This window comes from Pseudopodoces humilis, chromosome 9 (genome assembly GCF_049639895.1).
Source record: "Pseudopodoces humilis isolate 2021_Gansu_Grassland_sample_001 chromosome 9, ASM4963989v1, whole genome shotgun sequence".
In the NCBI taxonomy this organism is placed as follows: Eukaryota; Metazoa; Chordata; class Aves; order Passeriformes; family Paridae; genus Pseudopodoces; species Pseudopodoces humilis.
The window spans coordinates 26,793,832-26,811,106 of NC_142208.1; the positions used below are offsets into that span (position 1 = coordinate 26,793,832).

The following is a 17,275-nucleotide window of genomic DNA, read 5'->3' on the forward strand; positions in this document are numbered from 1 at the left end:
GGATGAGTAAAATGAGGGAGAAAATTATCTTTGCTAACTCTTTTCCATTCTGCCTTGGTGGTGCTTGTCTGCATGCTTCCCTCTGCTAGCTCAGGTGGATCCAACGTTTGCTGGGAAAGTAGTGATAAAACTTTAAACTTCCAGTAAGCAGCACCTCTCTGATAGTTATTTAAAGCCTCTGTCTGCATTGTTCCAGAACCATTTCCTTTTTCCTCTAAGCAACCTAGAGTGGGAAGCTGACAATCCCTCAGGTAGCCTGGTTCCACCTCGCTGGAAGCCACGCCTGATGCTGGGTTGGAGGCCAGCAGAGCCCACAGAGGGTGAGAGAAGGGCTCCTCCTTCCTGCCTTTTGTGGAGCTGGCCAAAGATAACACTCCTGGGCTGGTCTGGGCAGCACAGACCTTTTTGTCTTTACTCACATATTCCACTTTCAGGTCAGAAGATTGGCATTGATGAGGCTGTAAAATAGATGTGCTTGCTGGAGACATCCTTCTTTACCCTTTGAAGTGCTCAGAAGCATTCCCACTGATTTCAGTGGAAAAGCTCCTTTGTCTGATGTGCTTTTCTGTGTGCCAATCAGTATTTTGCGCTGACTGGAAGGGAAGGGGCAAGGCACTGCTTTAAGATGAATGTTTTTAGACTTGGCCATTTTAAACAGTACATGCAATTTTCAGATCAGTAATTTGTAGTTGTTTGTCAGTTTGTTTTTAAGAACAGATCCAGCATCTTAGATATGGCTATGGCTAAAAATGAAAATAAAAATACCCAGTTATGACTGAAAATTTTGCACTGTGAAAGCAAGAGTTATTCCTGCAGTAGCAAATATGGCCTGCCGAGCAACAGAAATGAGCTGAAAGCAAGATGTTGAAATCAAATTGTAGGCCAGGTTTTTTGCCAGTGTCCTTCACAGTGCCAGTGGCGACCTGGAGTCCAGCATTATGTGAACACTTGCATTTGGAGCCCATCTCAGTCATGCAGGGAATCACTTTCCAAAAGCAGTTTTCCTGCCAACAGGGTTTGTTTGCTTGGTGATAAGAAACAATGGTCAACTCAGTTTGTTACTTGAGCATTTTAGTGACTGAGGAGTCTGGCATCCTGTACTAGATCCATTTTCCTAGCTACTCAAATGCCAGCTTGGCAGCCTATCTAGGAAGCTGATAGCACTGGGACAGGCGTGATTGTGGAGGTTGTTTTCAACAGTTTCTAGTAAGTCTGTTTTTAAGACACCTCTTTCCTTTTTTTCCTTTCCTGGGGAAAAAAATCATAGTTACCACCTTCTTGATTGGGAGGTCTGGATGAGAGAGAGGAGGGAAGCATGGGCATGCAGCTTAATATCCTACTTTTCAAAGTGCCTTAAAAACAGGACTGGGTTTAGTTTTGAGTAAGGCTGGTATTTATTCACTAGAATGGTGTTGGCTATAGTTAAGAGGAGGGAAACGCATTTCATACAGAACCTAATTCCCCTTGTTGTGTTGGCAGAGAAACAACAAGAAAAAAAGTGAATTTTCCAGTTACAGATGAGGCATCCAATCTCTTCTGCTAAAGAAAGCATAGTTATACCCCATTCTTTGACCTTTTTGGCCTCTGGGGTTGACATGTGCTCAAGCACCCATTCATTTCCCTCACAGGCCTTTCGAGTTGCCAGGAATAGCTGGGAAGCTGTTTGCCAAAACCCTTCCATCTGGGAAAAGCACCGTGCATTTGCAGTAGGACTGTGCTGAGTCAGTGCATTATCTTGGTGCCATTCCACGGGGCTGAAGAAGTCAGAACAAGACTGTCCTTGTGCCCAGGTCTCAAGTTGTGTCCCCATGGCATGAAGCTTCCCAGAGTCCTGAGGCTCGATGTTGGGATGAAACCCAGTGTTACTTGAGAAACCTTAAATGTGGTATCCATGGAGAGGACAACGCTCTCTAGGTTGCACATCCTTATTTTACTGATGTCACAAACAAGTTATTCTTGTGCACTGCAGAGAGCCACAAAACCAGCAATAATTTTATAAATGATAATTTTGTTTTCCTTCTCCTGTTCCCAGATCCTCCGAGTGCAGCAGACAGCCGAGATGTGCATTGTTGGAATCCAGAGGGTTTTGTAATTTGGCAAGCGCTTGCTGAAAGCCCTGCAGATACAAAACAACACTTATTTCAAGTCTTGAGAAACATCTCCTATTAAGTAGAAGAAAAAAGCATTTAGGTGAAGCAATGTTGCCAGTCCCATTTGTTTGTGAGGCTTGGTTTTTGTCTTTATACATTTTAAATGCTTTTTATTTTCCTTCTGCTCTTTAAGCCTTTCAAGTTCATGTTTTCCATATGACAAGAAAGTCTGGAATCGAGTCCTCACTTTAAAAAGCAAAAATTTGGTTCAGAGTCCTGTGTAATCATGTAGCTCCAGACATGGGGTGTTTAAAAATAAAGCCACTTTGGTGAGAACTACCCATCTTGAAGGTGACTTTCTGTTCTGAGTTTAAGCAAATACTTTGTTGACAGTTTAGGAGGCTTTTAACAGCACCTGATCTCTGTTTGCTTTCCACTTGGATCTCTCTTTTCTTTTTTTCTAAAATTCTAGAGCTTGTTTATGTGCTGGTGAGATCAGAAATGTAGTGTGGCAGCATTTGGTGAACGATGCATCCCAGTGCTTTCAGAAATACACCTGCTGATTTCATGCAATTGTCCCTGAAGCTGCTTGAGTGGTACCATGGGACACGGAGCCCAGCTTCAGAGACAGGAGGAGGAGGGTGGTTTGAGTTTACTGGGTGGGGTAAGGCAAGGAACAGAAAGCCTGGCGTGGCTCCCTGCGGGAATCCCAAATGCCTACAGAGCCTGTAGCTTGGTAGCTTGGTGTTTAACCCAGTCCTTGTTTTTCAAAGGGAGCTGACAGACAAATGATTTTTTTTTCAGTTGAGCTTTCTGAATACACTTATTTTAAGTTTGTTGTTTGATGCAGTGGGATCCTCAAGCTGTATGCAAAAGGCAAGGAGATGTGCCTGGAAATGCATTATCCAAGGGACACAGAAACAGCTTTTTGACAGGCTGCTCTTCCTGCTAACACCTGGTAAATGCAGAGACCTGGCTCCATGTAAGTCCCATTCTGGGCTGCTAAGCCAAATGCTCTACACTGGCATTTCTAGGAGGTTACTGCTCTACTTGTGTGGTTTGAATCACTTAAGTCTTTGGCCTGATGCCCTGGAGTGCCAGCAGAGGCTTGCTGTAATTGCCCGTAAGTGCACCGTCTGTCAGATTATTGTTTAATTATTCCAGCTTCTCACCGCCACACACTGCTCAGTGTCTCTCTTGCTATCTTTATTTAATTGAGTGGAAGAAATTCGAGACTTGTGCTTCTCTTACATCACTTTGTTTTTACCCATCCTTGCCGCATCCTACCATGAAGTCCCACCTTTTGTTTGCAGAAGTCAGTCTTCTTTATAGAAAAAAACCTATTGTCAATATCTCAAGCATATGTTAGAAAGAGAATCAATATTTTAACACATGGTAAAGTCAAACCATAAATCTCTCAACACAGTCAAATGATTGTATTATTCTCCCTTGAAACACCGCTCCTCCCCCTGAGAAACAAGAGAGGGAAAGAAAACTCTTGGATAACCAAGCCCTTGTCCTCACAATCCGGGACTGTTCTTAGCCCTTTGCTCTGTGTTGCTCCTTCCTCTTCAAGATCCGTCTTTCCCTAGCCCATCCCTGTTCCTCTGTTCCACAGTATTACTTGGATATCAGCTCTTTTCCTGAGATCAGCTGGTCATCAGTAGTTCCACTGCCTACCTGCTGCCATTTCAAACATCTCTGTGCTCCCTCCTATCCTTGCAACCAGGCTCTTAATAATGTGTGTTGAAAAATAATCTTTCTGAGCTCTCTCCAACATTCTCCTTGTCTATGTGACCTCTAAAAAACCTGGCAGCACTCTGACTGCTTTTCTTCTCTCATGCTCCCTGTGCCTGTGACAAATATGTGTCATTTTTCTAGTGGTACACTTGGCTTTCAGATTCTGAAGCAGAACACTCTTCTTGTACAGCCCCCCTCAAAGATCAAGGCTCCAGTGCACTACCATGATAATAATAAACATTAGGGTTGCTGGCACTCACTCTCTGGGCAGACAGAGTTTCATTAGGTCCTTTTGGAAGATCTATCTGAATGATTTAATTTTCAGGATTTCATTTAGAAATCCTCAGCTGAAATCTCCCTTTATAGGTGTACTCCCTGTAATGCCTGGCTCCCTGACTGAGGGGAGTTTGGGGCTGTTCTTTTTACCTCCTATAACTGAACTGTAGGATTACTTATTTCTTACTGCTTTCTGATTTTATTTTTCATCCATCTTGTTTCTTCAGGAAGGAGAAATTTATGTAAGAACTTCAGTGTGGAATTGACTTTAGACTTTATTGCTATTTGTCACCCTTCAGGAAATACATCCCTGGCTCCAGCACTCAATCCCTGCTGGCACTCTTAAGAGGAAGAAAAAATAGCAGAGGGGCAGCTATTAAGACCAACAGGCAAATATTTTATTCAAACTCAACTTCTTCTTCCTGGGTCACTCTTAAAGACTATTTTTTTGATTGTGAAGATGTGAATGAGGGTTGTGTTTGTTTGTTTGTTTTCCTGGAGACTCTCCTATTCAGCTGATCTTCATCTTCCTCCACATTTCAGGCAGCAGAGCTTGCAGCAGTGACAAGCTGTTATCCCAAGGAAAACTGCTTGTGTCTGTGGCCTGGGTTAACCTGCTGGCAGTGATACGTGCCTGGGCAGGGGCAGCTGTTTCACACAGCTCAGCATGGACGTGCTGCCACTCCCAGCCACTTTTAGGACACAGGTGAGTTGTTTACAGCAATCTCAAAAAAACTTGTAATAAAGTTCTGCCTTCCTGGAGCCACCGCCCCCAGAGACCTTTCCCCTTTGTTGGCTACTGCGGGAGCCTCCTTCCTTTGGCTTCACACTTTTTTTAGCTAAAAATGATACAGTTAAGAAATGGTTGTGGTCAAGCTCTGTCTCAGAAGGAGGGGCTACACTGCCGCTCTGTTGTGGCTGCTGAGAACGGGAAGATCAGAGAGGACGATGGGGAAGTGGAAGCCTGCTCCCTCTTTTATGTGGAATGGAGTCAGAATATTCCCTCGTATGAAGTTCAGCGGAGAAAAACTTGGGCTGCACTCCCATTCCTACCCACCGTGCCATTCCAGTCAGCCTGGTACTAATCTCCACGGATCTCTGAAGGCATGAAACAACATGCAATGTAAATGAAATCTGATCCACACCGCACCACAGTACCGGTGCCAGCCAGTTTTAGAAGGCTGCCATGAGAGCCAAGGGAAACAGGTACAATGGTAGACGATGCCTTGTACCACCTGCAGGCACAGACCTACAGCACTCCAGCAGCTCGTGAGGCATGTGAAAAGCTGGCGAACCCGGGGCCGCTTAGACTTGAAGGCACTTTCCTGGGGAGGAAGTGGCTTTTCCCTTGGAAAGCTCAACTCCCCAGGGTCTGCATGAGGTCAATGGAAAAAGTGATTTCTTCAGAATATGATTCAGAGTGCCTAAGCACAGGGCTTATCTTATTGACTACAGAGGAAGCTCAACCTCTGTAGATTTAAACCCACTTTTGAGAATTCTCATCCCCTCTTGCCCCCTAGTTGTGGGAGTTATACTAGACCTGTTTAGTCCTTGGAAGGCACTCTACCTACTGAAATTCAGGTGCTGCAGACCAAAGCTAAGAGAAGCTTGTCTACCAGAGCACAGAGTGCCCTATTGGATCCTGCTTTGTCCTTTTGAGTTACCCTGCAATGTCAGAAATGGATTTGCAAGTACCAGAAATGGAAATTAAAACAAGAAAGGTTAGTTTCTTCATGGCTGTCCTGATTAGAGTTGGAATAATCAGCATCTGTTTCAGTTTTATGGAGTTTTCATTCTGGCCTTTCTCCCTTTTCAAAGTACAGGCAACTGAAGCCTTTAATTTGCCCTGCCTTTCACTGTAGAAAAAAATAGGAGTTTCTAACAGCTGTTACTATCCTGTCTAGAATAGCTATATTAAAACAAATACAGTTTATTGTCTGTTGTGAATGAAAAAGCTCTTGCTTGTTTCTGTTGTTTGTCATGTTGACTTTGAAAGATAAATTGTTTGAACTGGTTGACTCTCTGTTTGTATAATTGAAGATTAGCTTGCTTGATAGCCTGCTGGATTTGCAGTTTTCCCTTGCACTAAAGAAACTGAAGAACTGCTGGCCTTGGGGCAGTTAGGACACAGCACATACTGGAAAAATTTGTGTGCATTCAGATAAATAAGAAAATAACTTCATGCATGATATTCTGGATGTGCTGCTTCAGTCCTGATATGTCATGTCTTTATACCTGGAAGAGCTCTTGTAAGACCTACGAAGCATGTTTAAAAAATTGCTAACAGATATGGATAGGTGGCTAATGAGTTGAAAGTAGAAGTTGGCAGGACTAGAATTAGTTTTTACATGGTAGTTCTAAAATCCTAAATTGTGCTGCTTGTTTTTGAGAACATAGGTACTCTGTCCTTTTATCATACATTTGCTTTGTAAAAACAATCGGAGAAAAAAGCAAAAATAATTTCTTGTCACTCAAGTAAGCAGACCTGGCTCTGAATATACAAAAGGAAGTGACAGTAAAAATAGCACCATCTTACTGTACTGTAGTCCTTCAACAGAGAACCACATTTTGAGATTCCCCTTCTTTGCATCCTTCTTTGTATTGCAAAGGCATCTTGCCCCAGGCAGAAGCTTTTGCTCTGGGGGGTCAGAGTCTGATTTCAATGGGACAGAGCTTGGTGTCAGCCAGTACATTGAGTACAAGCTTCTAGACATTCACAAGGGCTCTGACTCTCCATGTGCATCCTCCAGGTTTGGTTTCTGTGCCATCCTCTCTCCCTCTCTCCCCTCTCTCCCCTCCTGCCAAGTGGTCCAACCTTCCCAGTTTTTGCCTACTCATAATCAAGGCAGTGGAGCCAAGGTGCCATTAGAGGGGAGGAAAGAAAAGAATGACAAAGGCATACACTATTTCCATGATGGGTATGGTGCTCACAAAATTTGGTGGGATTTGTTGTGCCATCAGCCTTCAAAACATGCTTCTCTCCCCCAGAATAACTAAACCCTTTGCAACCCTTGGCCAAGAAACTGAAGCCAAACTTCTGGTAAACTGATAATTCAAGGGAAAGGAATGACAGGAAAGTCTGGATAGATTGAGGTGTAGATGAGAGGAAGGTAAAACCTAGTATGAAATTTTGAGATTTGAGACATGATAGTGGGAGATTGAGATACAGAAAGAAAAAAAGAACAACTGGGAATTAGAGTTTTATGTCGAGACTGGTTGGCAAGGAATGGGCAGACAGAAGACACAACAGAACTTCAGTACAAGGAAAGAAGAATGAAGAGAGTGGAAAGTCAGGTGGATAGGCAGTGACATGAAGAACCAGACAAGAGACTGGACTAGGACCTGGCATGGGGAACCAAAGTTAGAGGCCCTGTTGGAGATTAAGAAAGGAGGGACAAACTGGGGAAGGAACAAGTGGAGAGTGGAGGTGGGCACAGGCAGCAGGGAGGGCACAGGGTAGCAGAGGAGAGATGTGGGAAGCAGCCCTACATGGGGCAGAGTAGAGGGGTATGTGGGTGGAAAGGGGCACAACAGGCTGTGCTTGCTGGGACATCTTGACTTGCAGGGCTGGAAGCGGAACAGAGCTTCCCTGAGGCTGGTCTACATGTTGGCTCAGCCAGCAAAGAATTTGCCTCTTGTGCTGTCTGCCCCAGCAGCAGAAACGACTGGAGCTGAGTGTCCTTGGCCAAGGCAGCAGCAGCTGCCTGCCTGGGGGAGGACAGCAGGCTTTTGGGTAGTTGGATGACAAAAATTTTACAGTTGGGAGGAGGTAATGAAAAGGCCACATGACCGAGGGAGAAAGGGTCAATTCATTAGTCTGGCAGCCACTAAATTAAGAAAAGGCAAGTGGGACTATATATCAGAGGTATTTGAATTTGGTCAAAAATGCTTCTGAAGTTGCTAGATTGATCTTGTGGTTGGCTTAAGCAAGCTTAACTAATTAATTGCTTTATTTTAGTTCATTGTGTAAGAGCTAGCTCCTAATAAATCACACTGTTTTGTAGAAACATGCTTGAAACAACTGTGTAAATACTAAATAGCCTTAGGAATGGTCTTATGAATCCACTGAATAATCCAAATTTCAACACTCATCCCCCTCTGCTGCTGGTCTGGATGGAGGATAACAGTCCACTTCTGCTTCTCTGTCAGTAAAAGTGGCAGAAGTCTGTGCTGGACACACAAGGGTGGGGACACACAGCTGGTGGCTCACAGAGGTGCTGTGATGCTGCATGATCCTGCACCAACAGCTGTCCTTTTCAGGAGCACAGGAAATGCTGTAGGTGTTACAGGAACATTATGAATGTTGCAAAGCCAAGCCTTTAAAAGTTAGGCAATGTCCAAACGAAATTGCCAGTGAAACCTTAATTCAGAACCATGTAGGTTATGAAATGCTCTTTAATTATATTTCTCCTCTGGCTCGTTTCAGTGTGGATGGCAATAATTCATAGTCCTTGTACAGTCCTGTGGGGCTTCTGGGTCAACAAAGACCGAGGAACCTCTGACTTGCTCTCTGTGGATCTGTCTTAAGGAGAGGTAGTCACAGTACCAGTTTTGAACCAAGCTTCAAAATACAGGACTGTCAGCAGTCTCCTGATCCTGAGAGACCCTTCACTAATACTTGTAAGGATTGTGAACTCTTATATTCACCTTCTGCTCTGGGACAGTTTGTGCCAATGAGATCTGGGGACAAACATTGCTGATGGAGACTGGGAGTAGGTTGGAGCTGAGCTTTCCAGCATCCAGTAGGAGGGTATAAAATTAACTACTCCATTTGGGCAGATTAAAAACAAATTTTTCATGCATGAATTCTGCCTTTGCGAAAATGCCTGTTAGTTCTGATTGTTGGCACAAGTATTACCATAGTATCAGTCTAATCTCATATGACATATTTAAGGATTTGCAGCAGAAGGGTGGAGTTACCAGTGCAAATTTCTTGGCTGATTTATCTCTGGTGACAATTGTCCTGCTCTGCTTTATATCAGCTTTTCAGAACAAATCAGGGGGTTTTGATTATAAAATAACATTTCTTTAGATTTCAAATAATATTTTTTTAAAGCAAAGCAAGTAGAAACAGAAGTAGAGACTCTAACAGAACCAGAGTACATGTAGCATGTATCCTTTGTAAATATTTCAGTGCTAAGGCAACTGAGCAGTGACACTTTGCACACAAAGGGCCTGAGAAATGTAAAGGTACACTGCCAACAAAACATTCAGATCCTCCCTACAACACTACAGTCTTTTAGTGCAAATGACTGTGTTCAGTTAAGTCACACAAGGAACATTTTTTCAGGCTCAAGACAAAGTATATATTTCCATGTCTTATAGAGGATCCTGCACTGTCCACAATGAAGTTTTACTGATTTATAACAGCAAATAAACATCCTGTCATTTTAAGAAATATTGTCACTAGGAAATGTCAACTGCTTTCTGTCTTGTGATCCAATATGCCAAAAATCTGATTCTGCTTTTAATGCTGTCCAGCATTTACTAGTAAAAGCCCACATAACCACATTGAACTGTCTGGTTTGTCAAAGACTCACACAAAGGCAACTGGCAGAATTTTGGTATTTGATAATTACATGTGAATAGCCTTGTTTCACTGAAACCAGCCCAGATGATTGCCAAAAGTTGTAAAAAATCTGGTGGAAATAGCAGTTTCTCAGATTTGACTATCTGATGTAGGAAATGGCTCCCAAATTTACACATGGTTTTGATTCTGCTGAAGTAGCTGCTGAACGTGACCTGTGGGACCAGTCCAGACTAGCAAGTACTGAGATCAATTAGTAGACTCCTATTAATTTGAACGTATTTTAGAAGTTATAAAGTTGAGATACTACTGCAGTGCAGAATCCATCTAGGCTTAAAAGGGAACTGATTGCAACCACCTGAGAACTTAGCATCAAAAAGCTAAACCTTTCTCAGCAAAATACTGAAAGATCTGTTTAAACAAGTCGTCAAAGAACTTGCTTTTAAAGACCATCCTAAATGAAAGGGCAACTGATGGCAGGTGCTCTGTAACACTTGAGTGTGTTTGTCTACACAGAGGTGTGGTTGTCACCCTCTGAACGGCTGCTGCCCTTTCCTGCAGCTCCCTCGTATCCCGTGCAAAGGCAGCTTGGTTGGACTTAGCCTGAGATATGTCCTACAGAAAGACGTGTCAGCAAACTGGTGCGAGGTTACAGTAGTTGCCAGCTGGGGACGGTCCCGATTTTGTCGAAAAAGGAGACACGGGAATGTCGCGGTCCCACGTTCATTTTCCCGGCGGTGTCTCAGCCCTGAAGGCGCCGTGCAGCGAGAGCGGGCGGTTGTGCCCGAGCGCCCAGCACTGAGAGGAGCTGCTCCACACCAACCCATCCCACCGGCATTCCTGGTCCTGCCTGCGCTGGGGGCCAGCTCGGCTGTTGGAACGGCAGGAAAACACGTCCTGTTTGTTCTAAAACTTTAATGAATTGCGGTGGGTCACCTACGGAGCTACGGGCTGCCCTCCTCACCCGGGGACATGCCGGCAGCTTTCAACGGGGCGTGCGGGGCCGGGGACCCACCCACGGGAGCCGCGATCGGCGCCGGGACAGCGCAGGGGAGCCCTGTCCGAGCCCCGCGGGGAGCCTGCCCTGGCTGCGGGAGCTCCCGGCCCCGCTCGGCCCCGCTCCCGCCGTCGCCACGGGCGACGCGGCGCTTCCGCCGTAACCTGGAAGCGCTCGGTGTCCGCGCTCGGCGGGCCCGCCCCGAGTGCCGCGGGAGGGCCGTGGGCGGGCGGTCCCGTGACGGCTCGGTGCGCACAGACGGTGGCCGGCAGGGCAGGGCCGGGCGCGGAGCGGGTGCCGAGCGCGCCGCGGGAGGATGGCGGAGACGCACGGTACGGGGCGGGGGGGCGGGGGGGGCGGGGCGGGGCGGCAGCGGACAGCGGGCGGCGGCCGGGGGCGGCGGGAGGCCGCGGGCACAAAGGCGGGGAGGGCCGGGGCGCAGGTGGGGGCGGCCGGCGGGGAGCCCGTGCCCGCCCCGGCGGGGCCGCCCCGCCCGGTCCGCGGGGCCCGGCGCAGGTGGGGCGGGCTGGGCCGGGCCGGGGGCGGCCATCGACCCCGCGGGGCTCGGCCGAGGGGCTGCCGGGCGATGGCAGCGCCCGCCACAACAACAACAATAACAACAAAAAGAAAGGAGGAAGCTCCGTCTTACAGCCTCACCTCTCCTCCTCCCCGCCAGCTCCCGGTGCCGAGAGCTGGCACTGAGGAATCGAAGCGAACTGGTGTGTGTGTAGTGGCAGTGGCGCTCAGGGTAATGATTACCGGCGTGCGGGTAATGATTGCAGCTGCCTCTGCCCGTGTCAGTGCGGTCCCCCACCCTCTCGCACAGGCGTGAGGCTCTTTTCCTGTTTCGATGTATTTATTGTGGCGGTTCTGATGGAGCCACGGAGACAGAACCCGGTTTCAAAAGTCGTCGCCTTCCTGTCTAGCCAGGTGATTGTCCCGGTATTTAAAGCAGAGAGGTGTGATAGACAAAAGCTGTGTGACAGCTTCCCGCGTGTATTTGTGGCTGTAGAAGGCGTCTTCACCGAGTTGTTCGTGTCTTTCTCTAGGAAATGCTTCAAAAGCTGTAGTAACCTTAGTAAGGTGAACGGCCGCGTTGACTAAAATTGCGACTGGGCGTGAGCTACACAGCAATTCAGCAGAGCTGAAGTTTGGTGAAACTGTGTTGCTGCCTCACTTGTCCATCCTATTTAGGAGCAGGTATGGACATGGAATAAAAAGTCACAGCGTGTGAGAAAACAATTGCGAAGTGCTGAAATAGCGCTGGTAATTTTTAAGTTGTGTTTTTGAGATGGGACTGTGGAAACGTTGAGATCTGCACATGTGCAGACTTTTGAGGCAGAATATTCATGATCAAGGAGTTGTAATTTTGTGTATTGTCATTGCTGCAGTACTTGGTGGGGATTTTTTTTGACTACTAGAATAGAAATTAAGATGGTTTCAGTAATTACCTTCAGGGTCTTAATTTTCTAGTATTTCTTGTTTGCATGTTTGACTTTATATAGTGTTCTTTTTACTTTCTTAGCTGTGTGTGTTGGTTTGTTTTTTGTTTTTTTTTTAATCGCTAGTCTTTATGATATACTTCTATTTATAAAATCAAGGGCTTAAAGTAGGTGGTGGTCAAATTAAATCACACTTATTTACAGACATATTTCAGGCATATGTTGTATGGTGATCTTGATATAAACCTAGTCTGGTTTTGGGAAAGCTTTACAGTATCTTATGAATTTATTATTACACTACTGTGCATACATTTTAATTTTAGTAACACCCTTATCGTTTTAATTCCCCTTGAATGTTTCGGATTTTGCTATTTTGTTTTTCTATGTAATTATTCTTTGCTCTGGATGAGTAAAATGGGAGATTATTTTACTAATTTGAAGCTGTATTCCTTTAATTTTAAGCTGTTTTTAGCCATTTTTGTACATGTGGCAAGGCAAAGCATGTATATTAGGCAAAACTAATTTTATATGTAACCTTGAAGTACACAAAGATGATTCCAGACAAAGCTCTCCTTGTGTCCACAGCCTTCCTTTAAGGAATACTGAAGAATCCTCAAAGAGGATGCTGACTTCTTCCACGTCCCTGTATCTGCTCTTTCTAGAAACAATCCCCAGCATTTTTTTGTTTGTGGTGATGGCAAGGGAGGGTCGATGAGCAGTTCTGGTTGTGAGTAGCTGCTGTTCCCGGTGCAGCGTGGCATATCTGTAAGGCAGGAGGTGCTGGGAGGGGCGTTCCTTTGTTATGTTGACACTTAAATCTCACTGACTGGTGTATTCTCCTCCAGGAATTTTGTGTGATTGAAGGGATTCCTTCAGACGAGGAATATTTTCTCCAGCTGTCTTCCTGCGCTGTTAGCCTATGTACAGAAATTAATTCCTTGCAAGATCTCTGCTGTGCGTATGCCTTTTAGGAAGCCCTTGGATTGATTGTGACTTGGCTGTGGCTTTCTAGAAAAGCTTGTTACTGCTGGAGCAGCGTGTGTGTGGCAGTCCTGGCTTGTCACCGTGCGAGCTGGCAGCTGCTGACCTGTGTCCGGCACCCGTGAGATGGGTGGATGTAGGTGTTTGCATGTGGGCACGGTGCTCATGCATGGTAATTGAATTTGGGCTGTCAAAGCATCTTCTGCTTTGCAGTAAGGATCATGTTCTGCGGTCCCTTCTTGACAAGGCTGAGGAAGCCCAGTGAATAACAAAGCTCTGTTTTGGGAAGGTTTAGTATGGTAGCAAGAAAATTAAACTGCCTTTGAGAGACCTCAGTGGTTCCAAAATACCACCGTGGAGAATTTGGGTGGGTGCTGGGAAGGAGCTGCGTCTCCCTAAGGAGCAGGTTCGCCTTTGTGTCTGAAGGAAGATGAAAACTTCTCTGCCTGGGAGGGGAGGACAGTGTTGTCCCTTCCCACCTTGCCCCTTCCCTCCTCAGCACCTGGGTTTGGGGTGTCTGTGCTGTTCCTGGGGCAGGAAAAGCTGGTGCCATACCCTCATGTCCAGCCCGCCATACCCTCCCGTTTAGCATGGCCAGTGGCATTTCCCACCCAGAACGCTTCGAGGCTCATTGCTTTTGGTTTTATTTTTCAGTGGATGCTCTTTTAATTGAAGGCTTGCTTTCTGTTCTGTTGTCGTAATACCTTGTATTTATTTTAACTGTATGCAACTTCATCTCAGAGGAGATATTTCTGCCTCTGACTTTTTGGTGGGCTTGTGTGTGTGTGAGAGGGCTGGGGAGGACAGAGCAGTGAAGATTAAAAAGCTAGTTACAACTGATGGTACAGATAGAAAGAACTCTCGTTTTTCGTGGGAACCGTACTGGCTGACCTAGTCCGGTCTGTTTGATACAGTGGTCTTGCTGTATTACAAAATGGACCGGGATAAAATGTAACAGGTTGTTATAATAAGCATGGTAATGTTTGCAGTATTAGCCGTTGACCTTAATTTGCTTGTTTTTTGCTGCATTGCTTTGCCTTGACTCTGTTGTGAAAGACACATCACGTACTATTATAAATCTGGGAATTCTCCAACACAAATTTGGTTCAATAAAGACATTTTCAATATACCGAGGATGAAAAGGGAATTTTAATTACTAAGATTTTTTTTCCATCATTAACATCCAGGTAATGTATCTTTTGTATAGAAATTATGGACAGTTTATAATTTCTTTTAAAAAGTAAGTTTGTGCCGCGTGGTAATTTTAGACTGTTTTAAGATTGTCGCAGTTTAAGAAGTACTTTATCTGTATTGCTGTACAAGAGAAATGAGAAAACAGAGTCCATCAAATAATTGCAGACACGCTGACTGGTGTGAGGATATATTAAGAGGCTGTGAATTGGTGTAGATAAATATTAGGATGTACGGTCAAAGAACTTCTTAAAACAATCTGGCTTGCCTGTATACTTGGTTGTTTTAGTATTGTTTTACCATTAAGGTGTACACGTTGGAAAAATAAAAAGGAATTACTTGAGTTTATTAGTTTGCTTTTTGCTTTCTCTACAAAAGTGGAGTCTGTTCTCAGAGTGGATGTGCATTAGATCCTGGTTTGCATGCCTGCCTCCCTTTCTGTCTCAACCAGAGCTGGAGAGCTTTTTTTTTCTTTTTTTTTTCTTTTTTTTTCTTTTTTTTTTCTTTTTTCTTTTTTTTTTTTTTTTTTCCACAGGAAAGTATGTACCCGTTTTTTATTATTATTTTTTAGCCCAGTTGAAAGTTTGCTGCTATGTGTTAGTGGTGGTGGGGTTTTGCCGAGAGGAGCAGCCCTGGGGATGGAGCTGTGCTCCAGCCCAGTTGCTCTCTTGTGAGACATGAGGCTGGTGCTCGCATTAAATTGGTTGTAGCTTGCTCTCACCTTTGCTGTGCTAATCCTCTGCGTGCTTTTGTGCCCAAGGACGCTTCATATTCTAAGTATGAGCAAGAGGTACGGTGTGATCCAGCAGACAGTATTTCCATGGAGCCCTGTTGATCCCGTAGATATTGTATCCGGTTCAGTGGACCTGCCTGCCCTGTGCTCGGAGGCTTTTTGTTATGCATGCATCCTAATTGTTCTTTCTCTCGGCTTTGTGCGCAGACTGAAGGGGCTGTGCACCAATGCAAATAGCCTTTCTAATACCTTCCGCATTTGCATTATAATGGCTGCATAAATATTGCAGCACATCTCAATTCACTCACTGCTTTGACTGCTGGGCTTTAAAATAGGTTCTTTCTGTAGCACAGATCTTCGCGGTTGGTATTGCTTTGGAGAGGGGTTCTGAAGTGCATCCTTATTAAATAGTGAGGCTTGTTTGTGATGAGGTGCAATTTTAACTTAGCCATGTTCTAGTCACCCACTCCTTTCAGCCCACAGGTTGATACATGCACTTTGAGGCAAAAAAAATTCGAGCTTGAGCAGTTTTTCACCAACTATTTCTAAACTCACTATATTTGGGGTTGCAAAACATGTTTGCTTGAGATTTCGTTTTGCATTAATTCCAGAAGTCCTATGGATGCCTGTGAGAATATTTTCTACATAAGGAATGTGGAACATTGTGCCACCGTTGTTTTGGTGCTGAAACATTTGTTGACTTATTCAAAGTGTCGATACAGGGATGTGACTGAAAGCAGGCACTCTTTTTGGGAACTGGTGGCAGATTGCCATCACCTATCTCTCAAAAGTTTGCTTTACAGAGTTGTTAAAAAGAACAGTGATTGGTATCACGTACTTGACTCGTAGTGATTAATAGATGCATAGAGACTTTTTAATATCATCAGAGAATGCCAGCTTTTCTTGTGGCTATAGACTTGTTATTAAAATAATGTATCAAATTTTGGGAAGGGTAGTACATGAAACTATTACTTATATTTTTTGGCTAATCCATTTTAATCCTAGGGTTCACTCTGTTTTATGTGGTTTAGTGTATGAAAACTGCAGCAAGAAAAGGTATGTTTTAAGCCAAATGTTAGGGTTTTTTTTGTAATATAGCTGATGCTGGTAGCTTGTCACTCTTCCACTTGTTTGCACGTATTAAAGCAGTATGAGTTATTCAGCTTAAGGATATGCAGAATGAGCTTGATGTAGGAATTAAAATTACAAAAACTGTTTTCTGAAACAGTGAGTGATAGTATTGCAGAAATCCTAAATTTACTTAGGACTTTTATATGATGATTGATGATTTACTTACATATGAATTATTCTTCATAGTGCTGCAAACAACATATGTATTATTATAATACAGTACTTTTAACACTTATCCTGTAAAAAAATTGTGTCTATTAGAAGTTTAGAATAACTATTTATAGTGATGGGCATGAAAATGCAAGGTTAAATAACGTTATGTGAAAGCGTAAAAATAATCTTGAAACCCCAATACCTGTGAACACTAAGTTGTAGTGTATCTGTACTCCATGTACAGATATATATGGATTTTAATTATCTCTTAGCTATTACAGATAATGTTGGTTTAGTACATTAAAAAATATGGCAAAACTACTTCAGGATTTGCTGTTGTATTTACATCTGTGTTTTCAGCGTCTCCATCCTCATAGAAATTAGTATTAAATCAGAAATTTAGGAGTTGTTTCATGACAGGTTTGAATGGTCAGAGCAATCCATTGGTCTGGCGTGTTGTTTTGACTGGGAAGAAAAGTAAGTGTATTTCTTACTTTTATGAAGAAATACCTGACTGGCAGCCAAAACAACCAGGGCCTGATATTTGTTTGTAGCTGAGGTGCAGCAATGATCGTGGGGAGTCGAACTTCTCTCTTTTCCTTTCTCTTGCCTGTGTCCCAGCCATTTAAAATCTTGACAAATAGGGGATTTTGCTTTCTCTTTGTTATGAGGTTTCTGTCCTGTGACTGTCAGTACTGGTAGTCTGTGTAATTGTAGCATGTGAACTGTCCACTCTCCTATATAGTAAGATTTCTGACTGTTGTAAATTTTTTGATGCTTTAAGTCATAATCTGTTTTGTAATACACAGCATTAATCGTGGTTATCGGGAATTGTCCTGGGAGGAAATACTCCTGTTGTGTCAAAGTGCTTAGAGCAGAAAAAAAAGTGCTCTTTTTTACTGTTTCTTAACTGTTGCATCTATTTTTCTTTATTTAAACAAAAGAAGGCTATTCAGTGTGTCACAACTTAAAGCTTATATTGCACAGTAGTGAAGGTTGTAGTTAGTCTGTAGG

The 17,275-nt window shown here is 44.1% G+C and overlaps 1 protein-coding gene across 5 annotated transcripts in view; it reads left to right on the forward strand.

Annotated features, from left to right (window-relative positions):
• The first annotated feature begins 10,841 nt into the window (after positions 1 to 10,841).
• SHOC2 (SHOC2 leucine rich repeat scaffold protein) overlaps positions 10,842 to 17,275 on the forward strand; it is a 61,877-nt gene continuing 55,443 nt past the window's right edge. The window contains exon 1 of one of the 5 annotated variants that reach the window (XM_005520733.3): positions 10,842 to 10,962. The gene's annotated coding sequence lies outside the window, so the exon portion shown is untranslated. Of the gene's footprint in view, positions 10,963 to 11,241; positions 11,379 to 11,410; positions 11,561 to 11,712; positions 11,831 to 17,275 lie in introns of those variants that run through there. The other 4 variants (XM_088059600.1, XM_088059602.1, XM_014250435.2 and 1 more) reach the window with 4 other exon arrangements.